Below are 9,780 nucleotides of genomic sequence, written 5' to 3' on the forward strand. Positions count from 1 at the left end.
GTGCAAACCAAACTAAATCACAATCTCTCCTGCCCTCCACAGCCAACATCACTTATCTCTTGGCTGGAAGCTTCCCCAGAAGCTCCCTTACCCCATTTTTTAAGTCCTTGCCTCAAGGCTGGCACCTGCTTCCACCCCACCAGTTACTTTAGGAATCTCTGTCTCCTGCCCAATGGTTCTCCGCCCTCCCCACCCCCTAGAAGGCCTAACTGAGGGATAAAATTGGACACCCGAGGGACGGGACTGTCTGAGCTCAGTGCCAGTTAGCTTTCCAGTTTAGACGCCGCTAGGTCCCATAATTGGATTTTCTTTTTATTTTCTTCTTTCATTTCTTTCTTTTTTATTTTTATTTATAAGCCTAAAACAAAAATGCACTTAACAGCTTCTCCACAATCACCATGTTTGGACCCAGGAAAGTTGGAAATGTAATCATATCAGATACACACATGGCAATTTTTTCTTCCACCGAAATCCACACATCCCATAGCAATACAACGCAAGTAATAGAATCAATATCGCGCAGAAACCAACAGCTGTAACCTACCGCATTAAGAGCACAAAACTGTCTCCCTGAGAGCAAGGCTGCCTCCTGTGGGAGTGGAGAGAGACTTGGGCATTCTCGGGCAGGCTTCCTGGTGGGGCAGGGCGGGGAGGGTGTCTCCCTCGTTTTTGGTGTCTCCACTCATGGCCCTTTAATTTCAAAAATGTCTCCGAAGGGAGATGGTGAATATTTCTCTGTAAATTTTCTTTTCTGTGTTTGTCTAGCCGCTTCCTCTCCCTGGCCGGCCTTGGCGGAGATTCCAGGCCCTATAGAGACCAGGACTTCCCTTAGCGCCACCACCCCACATGCTAATGCTGCAGGGAACCCAGGGATATCCACAGCAGGCAAGAGAACTGCGCGGGGACAATAGCCAGAGGCCGGGACAAGGGAGGGATGGCAGGAGGAGGAGGGGCAAGCCCGCGGAGGCCAGAACCACTGGCTTCTTTGGGTGCCACTGAAGCCCGGATACCTCCCATCCTCTCTTTCACAGCCCCCTTGCTTGAGTCTCTCCTCCAAGCTTAAAAAGGCGACTTAGATCTGGTCTCCTGGCCCCCTTTTGATTCCTCTTCCCACTTTCCCTGCCTTGGCCCCCCCTCCAGGAAGCAGCCACCCCTCTCTCCACCACCAAATTTCCTGGGAAGCGTCTCCCTGCAGCGCCCAGAGGTGGGGTTCAGCCCCGTCTTGGAGCGGGGGAGGAGGGAGAAAAACCCAAGCCCCACCCCGCCACAAAAGCGATGCAAAAGAACAAGAAGAAAATTGTAGAATCTCCTTTGCCTTTGCAGACCTTGGGATTTTTTTCCCCAACAAGGAGCATTCAGTTTCTTCTTCAGCTTCCAGACAATATTGTCCCAACGTGAGAGCCGTTGCTTCCCCTTCTCTTTATTTTTTCAGTGTTGAAAAGCCAAATTTTCGCCTTTCTCCCTCCTTAAAAAATGTTTTTAAACTCCTTTCATTTAAATAGGTTTTTTTTTTTTCCACTTCCCTATTTGAGTTTCCTGATTCAGTTCCCAGAGCTGGGCTTCTCCTCCTCTCCCTTTCTCATGTCTCTTCCTCTGCCCTTTCTCCATCCCTCACTCTTCCTCTTCCTCCTGTGCTTCAGCCTTGTCCTGGCCGGTGGTCCCGGGGCCCGCGGTCTTGTTCTCCTTTTTCCACTTTATGCGCGGGTTTTGAAGCCAAGTCTTGATCGTCTTTCCGTGAGGCAGAGCGCATGCGCGATCTCCATGCGCCACTGCAGCATCAGGTACGGATTGTAGTGAAATTCTTTCTCCAGCTCCAGGGTCTGGTAGCAGGTGTAGGTCTGGCGGCCTTGTTTGCGGTGGATTCCTGCTCACAGTATTTAGAGGAAAATCAGTGAGTACAGAAAACGCCAAGAGAGTGCCCACCTCCCTCTTAGACCCTGTATGTGATTTGAAGTTGATGGGCGAAGAAGCCCATTTTCCACTAAACCAAATTCTGGCTTTCCAGCCTTTACTCCAGCTGCAGTTTCCCCTAATTGCAGAATTTTCTACAGGCTTCTCAAGGCAAACATTCCCATTTTCCATCCAAGAAGTCTTTTTCAGCCTAGAGCTTCTGAACCCAGGAAAGTAACCTGCTGGCTCTTAAAGGCTCTGCTCCTAAGGGGGGGCAAGTGGGATGGGGGGAGTTTAATCCTCCTTTCACTCTCTGGGATCAAGGACTCTAAACCCCCTCTTTTGAATGCTGATCTGATGGTCTTTCCAGTGGAGACCAACAGAAACCATGCAGGTGACCCTAGAGTGGGGTGCCAGGCCTAGCTTGAGAACGTTTCCCAAGAAGAAAAGCAGACAAAGGGGCCTGAAAGGCCTAGTCCCCCCAACTCATCCCCAGCATGTTGTGGACTGAGAAAATAAGAATTTGCAGATTTCCTTGGAGCAAAGAGTTGGTCTGACAGCAGTGACCCTCTGATGATTCTTTTCCAGTGGGTGGCTAAGCTTCAGCCAGGGCCAGGCTGTCCTGCCTGCCTGCTTGCCTAGACAGCCCAGCTCTCTAAAGCAATCTTTGGGCCGCCAGGAAGGCACAGGGGAAGAGGAGAGACAGCAGCCTGGGATGGAATGGAACATGGGAGTATCTGGGTGGTGGGGGCAGAAGGGTAGAGGGGAACTTCTGCCTTAGGCCCAGAATCCTGAGGAGACTTGAAAGAGGTGCTGATGTCAGCCCTCCTGGGAAGGAGACAGGGGAGGAGGGGCTAGGGGCCCTAGTTTCAAGTCAGATAAAAGCCAAGCTGAAATGCTTATGAGCAGAAAACGTGGGGCCTTGATAAATCAACTGGAAAGGCAGTTAAGCTATGGAGCGGTAATGGGGTCTATAACCACTAATACTGATGGTGTGAGAGCTCGGCTCCTTCTGGCCCTTGACCGTCCCTGGGTTGGGTGCCTCCGACCATGAGTCTTGGGTCTTCTGGACTTTGGGGCTAGCCCCCAAGTTCGTCTGCTTTGGAACAGTGCAGAAAAAGATGTCTGGGTCAGACTTGGCAGGGACCCCATGGAACCTCAGCCTCTTGGGGTTCCTGCAGCAGCTGGCTGGGTGAACTGCACTCTCTAAGTTTCGATTTGGCTCCAGAGAGTCCTAGTCCCTGCCCCAAGAAGAGAATCACTTATCTGTAATGACAGCTCCAAACTTGGCCAGTTCTTTAGGGGTGCCTAGGAGACCTAGGAAGGGCACCTCAGGAAGCCAGCTGCACTCCCATGAAGACTCTGCCCCTTTCTAGTTCTCCTGTTCCACTCCCTCACCCAAGTTCACTGGGATCAGGAGGCTCATCTGCCTTGGCCTCAGCCCTCTCCCTCCACCTGCCTTTTTAGCTCTGTGTCCCTGGCTGGGTCCTTTTCTCCTCCCGCCAGGCCTCTAGAGCTCACCTCTAATTGCCCTCATGGGAATAATGGGGGAGCGGAGTTGGCTGGAAAGGAAGGGGGAGGAGAGAATTGCTTAGCGCTATGGCCCCCTCCCCCATACCTTATCCGAGCTGGGGCAGGCGGACACACCCAGGCTTGAGACCCTTAGCTGGGAAGCGGGGAGAATGGGGGAGACCCTAATGGCTATTCTCTGCAAACACCGGCCTTCCTCCGCAAGACAAACGGCCTCGTTTGCCGCGCTGCTAATAAATATTTAAAGCTAAAAGCCCGAGAGGAAGGGTGCGGGCGGGCTGAGGGCTCACAGCACGGTGGTGTCAGGAAGAGAGATCCCCTGGGAAGCAGAGCGAGCCTGAGAGCACCAAGCAAAGATGCGGGCGGGGACGACCTGCTGGGTGCAGCCTTTCAGGGCCGACCTCCGGCTGGGAGCACTCTGGGCGGGAAAGGGGCGCCTTGCTGGGAAGGGGGCGCCTTCCGGGTAATGTGCACCAGCCCCTGAGGTTCGGGACAGCTCAGTGCGCGGCGTTACCTGAGCTTCGCATCCGGGGGTAGATCTAGAAGTTACTCTCGGCCGCCAAGTCCGAGTCCCTCTGCTCCTTGGTGCCCGCCGCCTTGGCGGAGTCGCCGGGACAAACCCCGGAGAGGTTCTGCTCAAAGACCGCGCAGTGCGTGTTGAAGGAACTGGGCTGGAGCCCGTAGCCGGCCGCGTAGACGCCGGCCGCACTCTGGCCCGCCATGCCCGCTCCCGCTGGGGTACAAGTCCTGCATCGAGGCGGCGAAGAAAGCGCCGGAACCCGCTCCATAGCTCGGGCGCTGGAGGTTGGAAGCAGACGCACAAGAAGTTTGCTCGGGGAAGGCTCCGGTAGCGAAAACCGAACTTGAGGCTGGATATTTAGAAAATAAAGCGTTCGCATAATACAATGAACTCATAATTTGGCCGGATAATTTGTAGGCAGGGACGTTTTAGTGTCGGTTTCACGAGATTCCTTGACACATCACAGAATTAGAGTCCAGATTTACACCAAAAAGGACCCCCTTTTTTCTTTCTGGACCACGTGACCCCGCCCACGTGACGTTCCCTCCGCCAATGGCCGGGCCGCCTCCCCATGGCTCTCGTAATGGGGAACAAATTGTGTGGCGTTGGATTTATAAAATATGATCTATAATGAATGGGAAAGCCGAGCCCTGTGGATTGGGGCTGGGGGCTCAAGGGCCGCTGGCCGACTCCCGTGGGCTGGAGGCAGCTTGCGGGCGAGATTTCGGGAGGCAGAGATTGAGTGGAAGAGAAAATAAATAACCTCGGGGCGATCCGTGTTGTCACCCCCCACCCATCCTCTTCAGCCTGTTACCGAGCGAGAGACAAAGGCAGGGATTGAATGTACGCAACTGGGCGGGTGGGTGCCTGGGGCAGGTCTGTTCTTTATTAATCAGGGCCAATTCTGCAAGGCAAGGCCTTTTGGGGAAGTTGGTCCTGTTCTCCCAAGGCAAGGAATGAGGCGAGCCTGGCTCAGGGCTGTCTCTCTTGGTGCCCCAGATATGCGGGCGGAGATGGAGCAAGGCTTTCTAGGTGCTCCTAGAGCACAGGATTCAGCCAACGGGCCTTGGACGCTGCAGTTTCTGGTGGCAAAAAAAAAAAAAAAAGGTTTGAAAGTAAAAGAAATAAGGAGGTTGGGTGAGTGGAGACAGAAAGGAAGGGTGGAGGGTGGCCCGGGTGCGCTGCTCTCCCGGTTCCTGGAGGCTGATGCCTCAGTGGAGCCTGACTACCAGGGAAGCAGAGGCAGCGAAGGAAAGAAGGCAGGGAGCCATGGCCTCACACTGCGAAAGCGGGCAAGTCCCAGAGAAGGAGAGGCAGTGAAGAGCGGTCTCCCTTCTCCTGCTGCTCCCCCAACAACAAGAGTCCGAGGGAAAAAAAGTATGTTCAGCAGGCCTGCACTCCTTTTTGCCTGCCCCCTCACCCCCCACCCCCAACACACACAGAGCAAAACAAAGAGGGAGGTGGTGGGGAAAACAACCACTAGCCCAGCTGCGTGTCTCCAGAGTGGCCTGGGCGCCCTGGTCTCCGGGGCTGGGCAGCCTCGGAAGGCGAGAGAAGGGGGTTTCTCTTGGCTTCCCTCCCTCGATTTTCTCTCCTCCAATCAGGCGCAGCCACCTCCCTTACCCCCAGTGACCCTCGGCCCGGGGACTGGCACCACCTGAGTCCAGCCCCCGCCGCCTCCTCTCTGCAGCCTAGCCTCAACAGGCGCAGGAGCCCGGTGACAGGCTCCCCACCAGCTATGCAAGGCACCCGGGAGCAAATGAGGAGTGCTGGCCGGGCCAGTCTCGGGTTCTCGCTTGTAAACTTTATTGTAACTCTTCCGTCCTTTTCAGGCGCAGACAACAGAACAAAGTATGGAGGAACAACAAAATATATAATTAGCCCTCCCTCCCTCCCTCCCATAAAGCAATTCACGGATACAGGATACATTCTTTTCACAGTAAACTTAAGAACACTTGTAACAATTGCCCACAGCGCGCACGCTAACTAAAATAACCTCTTCTGAGAAACACTTAAGACAAAATTGTCAAACCAAAGGGGGTGGGTGGAGGAGGAAAAGAGAGAAGCCAGAGAGAAAGCCAGCGAGCTGGGGGGTGCAGTGGGGAGAGAGGATTGGGAGGGGAAATGAGGATGAAGGGGGGGGGGAGAGAGAGAGAGACAGAAAGAATTACGGTTTAAATAGGCAGTTTCATGTTGTTGGGAGAACTTAGCAGAAATCGGTACCTCGATCATTACAAAGAAGCACGTTCAAAGGAAAAAAAGACCACTGCACAAGGAGGCTTTTTACACGGGGTGGGGAGGGGCATGGGGGGCTCAGCCAGGCCTTGGCCGCTCACCCTCACAGGGCTAGGGAGTCCTTGCTTAAATCCTTTTCTTTCCCCCCCACGGCCCCCAAGAGAAGGGAATGAGATCCACGGTAGCTCACACACAGAAGCTATTACGAGATACTACCACTAGGGGGGACTGGCGCGGCGGGGGATGCTGCGGTGGGAGGCCCGGCTGCTGGCCCTGCTAGTGGGGCCAGAGCTCTCTCGGGCAGGGGCGCGCGGCTGCGCGGCCGGGACCCGCGGACGTGCAGGCGGCGGCAGCCCTGGCAGTCCCAGCTGGAGCCTACTTCTTGCAGCCCTTCTGCGCGTCGCCCTCGTCCGCCGCCTCCCGGGCCGCTCCCGCTTCTGTTTCTCCAGCTCCTCCTGCTTGCATTTCCTGCTGGAGAATTGTCTTTGTTGTTCTCTTTTTTCCACTTCATCCTCTGGTTCTGGAACCAGATTTTGACCTGTCTATCAGTCCCAGCGCGTGCGATACCTCGATTCGCCGCTTGTGAGTCAGATAGGGATTAAACAGGAACACCTTCTCCAGCTCCAGGGTCTGGTAGCCGCTGTAGGTCTGTCGACCTCCACAGAGCGGAAGGTAGGGGAGGGGGGGCAGAGACGGAGAAGGTTGGAAGACTCGTGAACGAGCCTAGGAGACCAGTATAATAAGGGCAGGGGACCTTCTACCCCCATGCGGGGGCGGGGGGCGCGAGAAGGCCGCCGTCAGCGGAGGAGGAGGGGCGGGGGGGATCAGACACCAGATAATCTAAGGGATCCAGAAAGGGGAGCCCCCTCCCCTGGTAACCAGCACCAGAGCTGGGTAGGAGGGGTTCAGATTATGGAATGAGACCACCACTTCTCCTGTTGTCCTTCCCAGCTTCTCCCCCATCTCCCCTTTTCCCTAGTTTATAAGACAAGAGAAAAGAGAGAAAGCAAAAAGTAGAAAAGAAACTGAAAAATAGCTAGACGACCTTGGCGCCACCACCTGGCCCTGGTGGTTAAAATAATAATAATAATGTTAACCCCTGACCCAAACTACTGGTGTTCTCGGTAAATTCCAGACACTGTATGGGAAAGCACTGTAAAACTTTTTGTTCTGTTAGCTGATGTATGTAGCCCCCCGTCAGGTTCCTCACGCTCACTTGATCTATCATGACCCTTTCACGTGGACCCCTTAGAGTTGTAAGCCCTTAAAAGGGCCAGGAATTTCTTTTTCAGGGAGCTCGGCTCTTAAGACGCAAGTCTGCCAACGCTCCAGGCGGAATAAAAAACCTCTTCCTTCTTTAATCCGGTGTCTGAGGAGTTTTGTCTGCGGCTCCTCCTGCTACAAGATCTATTAAAAGTGCCACAAACTTTAGGAGGAAGGGTGTGAAGGAGGGGGGAAAAAAAGAATAAAAAAGCCGAGTGGGGACGAATGGACCCACCTTGAAAAGCCCCCAGAGCCTCTGCCCCAGAAGAAAAGTTTCTTCAGTGTAATTAAACTATAAAGCAATTGAGAAGTGCAAAAGTTGAGCGCCCCCACTCCCAGCACCCTCTCTTCACTACCCCCTATAAAACAGTAAAACGGAAAAAAAGGAGGGGAAGAAGAAGAAAAGTAAGGCAGGGTGAGGGGTTTATAGATTCAGGAGATGTTTCTAAGAGACCCTCTTCGAGGGAAAGAAAAAAGAAAGAAGAAAGGTAAAGAAAGGGTAAAAGCGGCAGGCAATCGGAACGAAGCCGGCAAGTCTTCCAGAAGCTGGAGGAAAGGCGCCCTGGCTTCCCCGGCCCCCTGCCCGGCCTTGGGCCCTCCCGGCCCCCTCCTGCCCCTGCAGGACCCAAGGCGAGCTCACCTTGCGGGCGCATACAGGGGAAGAGCTGTGTAGGCGACCAGCTCTGCTCAGAGCCCTCGGCCTTCTCGCCCAGGCCGCTGGCGGTGGCAAGCTTGCAGTGTGCGTGCTGCACCAGGGCTGGATCCTGAGCACTGAATAGGCTCTGGCGTTGCAGCGGTTCGTAGCCGTAAAAATTGCCAGGGTCCCCGTGGCACGCCACGGCGCACGGGTTCTGCTGGTAGGGAGCCGTGGACAGCGACAACGGCCCGTGGTAGAACTCCTGGATTTCTGACGGGTGCTGGAAGTTGCCGCCGCTGCCGGGACCGTACACCACGTTGGGTCGGCCGCCCAGGTCCTGGGCGAAGCCGTAGTCATAATAATTGGGGCTCAGGGACTCCCCGGTTTTGTATTTGGAGAACAGCGAGTTGATGAAATAAGAGCTCATTTTATTGAATTTTGAGGCGGCAGCGGAGGCTGCAGTTGGGGGCCGTTGGGGACGGGGTGGGGAGGAGGAAAGGGAAGGGGAGAGAGAAAAAAACGCAAATTCGCCGGCTCCTAGTCACCCTCACCAGGAAAGGAGAGGCAAAGGGAGGAGGAAAAAAAAAAAAAAGAAAGGAAAGAAAAGGCGAAGAAGATTTCGAAGCCGACACACTTTTTGTGATTTCCAGGAATAGAAAAGGACAGACAAGCCTCCAAAAGTCTAAGCTTGCATGGCAGCCGTGGCTCGCTCGCCCGCCTCCCAGCCCCTACCCCTCAAACAAAAATATATCGCCACTTAAAGAGGTCCTCGCTTTACATTTCGAAGAAGGGATGCCGGTTCATAAACAGTTTTCGGTGATTTACTTCCCTGCAAATGAGTTGTTTCATATTTTGCACTGTCTTTTCATGATCATTTGCATCCATTAGAGACTCCACATCCTATTGGCTTTTTCGTACTCCTCCCGGACAGAACACAGAGCGAGGGTGAGAGCGAGAGAGAGCGAGCGAGAGAGAGAGCTAGAGCGAGAAAGCGCCAGGGAGTGAGGAGAGAGCGGAAAAGTAAAAAAGGAGGGAAAGAAAAAAACACCCAGGGAGAGATGGGGGGTGGGAGAGGGAGATGGGGTGAGAGAGAATGAATACGGATTAAATCTGTTTAACTACCTACGTTAATGAGATATTTCTCACCTCGCAACAAATCAAATACCTTCGCAGACCACCCCCAAAGACTGATGTGGGGGAGTCACGGAAAAAAACAGGCACACACACATACACAATGCGCCAGGCGTAGGCACGCTGTTAATTTCGCGATTTTAATGAGACAGTTGGAGTCTTTCTAAATGTCAGCGTCGCTTCAGAAAAATGTAAAAGAACACAGTTTAATTGCGCCGAGTTTTAAAAGGTCCTGTAAATGCAATTGGTATTTTAATACAAGTTATGAAATCATACAGCTTCCTCTCCTAAACATATTTTTAACCAAACGAGGTAGTCATATTTAAAGCTTTAATGATCAATTTCCTTATTCTTGATAAAGGTCTAACTATCGTGTGGAGGGAATTGGCTGGGTGACCGGCCCCCCAAAAAACGGCTGTAAACTCTTTAACAAACCATAAAACGCAATAAAACCTGAGTATGTTGTTTGTGCCGCAGCGCATAAAAGCTGTTAGCATTTTAGGAGTTCTTTCCTTTACAGAGATAAAATTGCAGCTTCCATCGCCCCCTCCGCCCGACTGCAGCACTGTGGGGG

The 9,780-nt window shown here is 53.4% G+C and overlaps 2 pseudogenes; both read right to left on the reverse strand.

Moving 5' to 3' along the window:
• Positions 1 to 1,324: 1,324 nt before the first annotated feature.
• On the reverse strand, positions 1,325 to 4,378 carry LOC129489871 (homeobox protein Hox-B7-like; annotated as a pseudogene).
• A 2,126-nt stretch (positions 4,379 to 6,504) lies between these two features.
• Positions 6,505 to 8,502, reverse strand: LOC129489868 (homeobox protein Hox-B8-like; annotated as a pseudogene).
• Between the last annotated feature and the right edge of the window lie 1,278 nt (positions 8,503 to 9,780).

Source organism: Symphalangus syndactylus, chromosome 9 (assembly GCF_028878055.3).
Source record: "Symphalangus syndactylus isolate Jambi chromosome 9, NHGRI_mSymSyn1-v2.1_pri, whole genome shotgun sequence".
NCBI lineage: Eukaryota > Metazoa > Chordata > Mammalia > Primates > Hylobatidae > Symphalangus > Symphalangus syndactylus.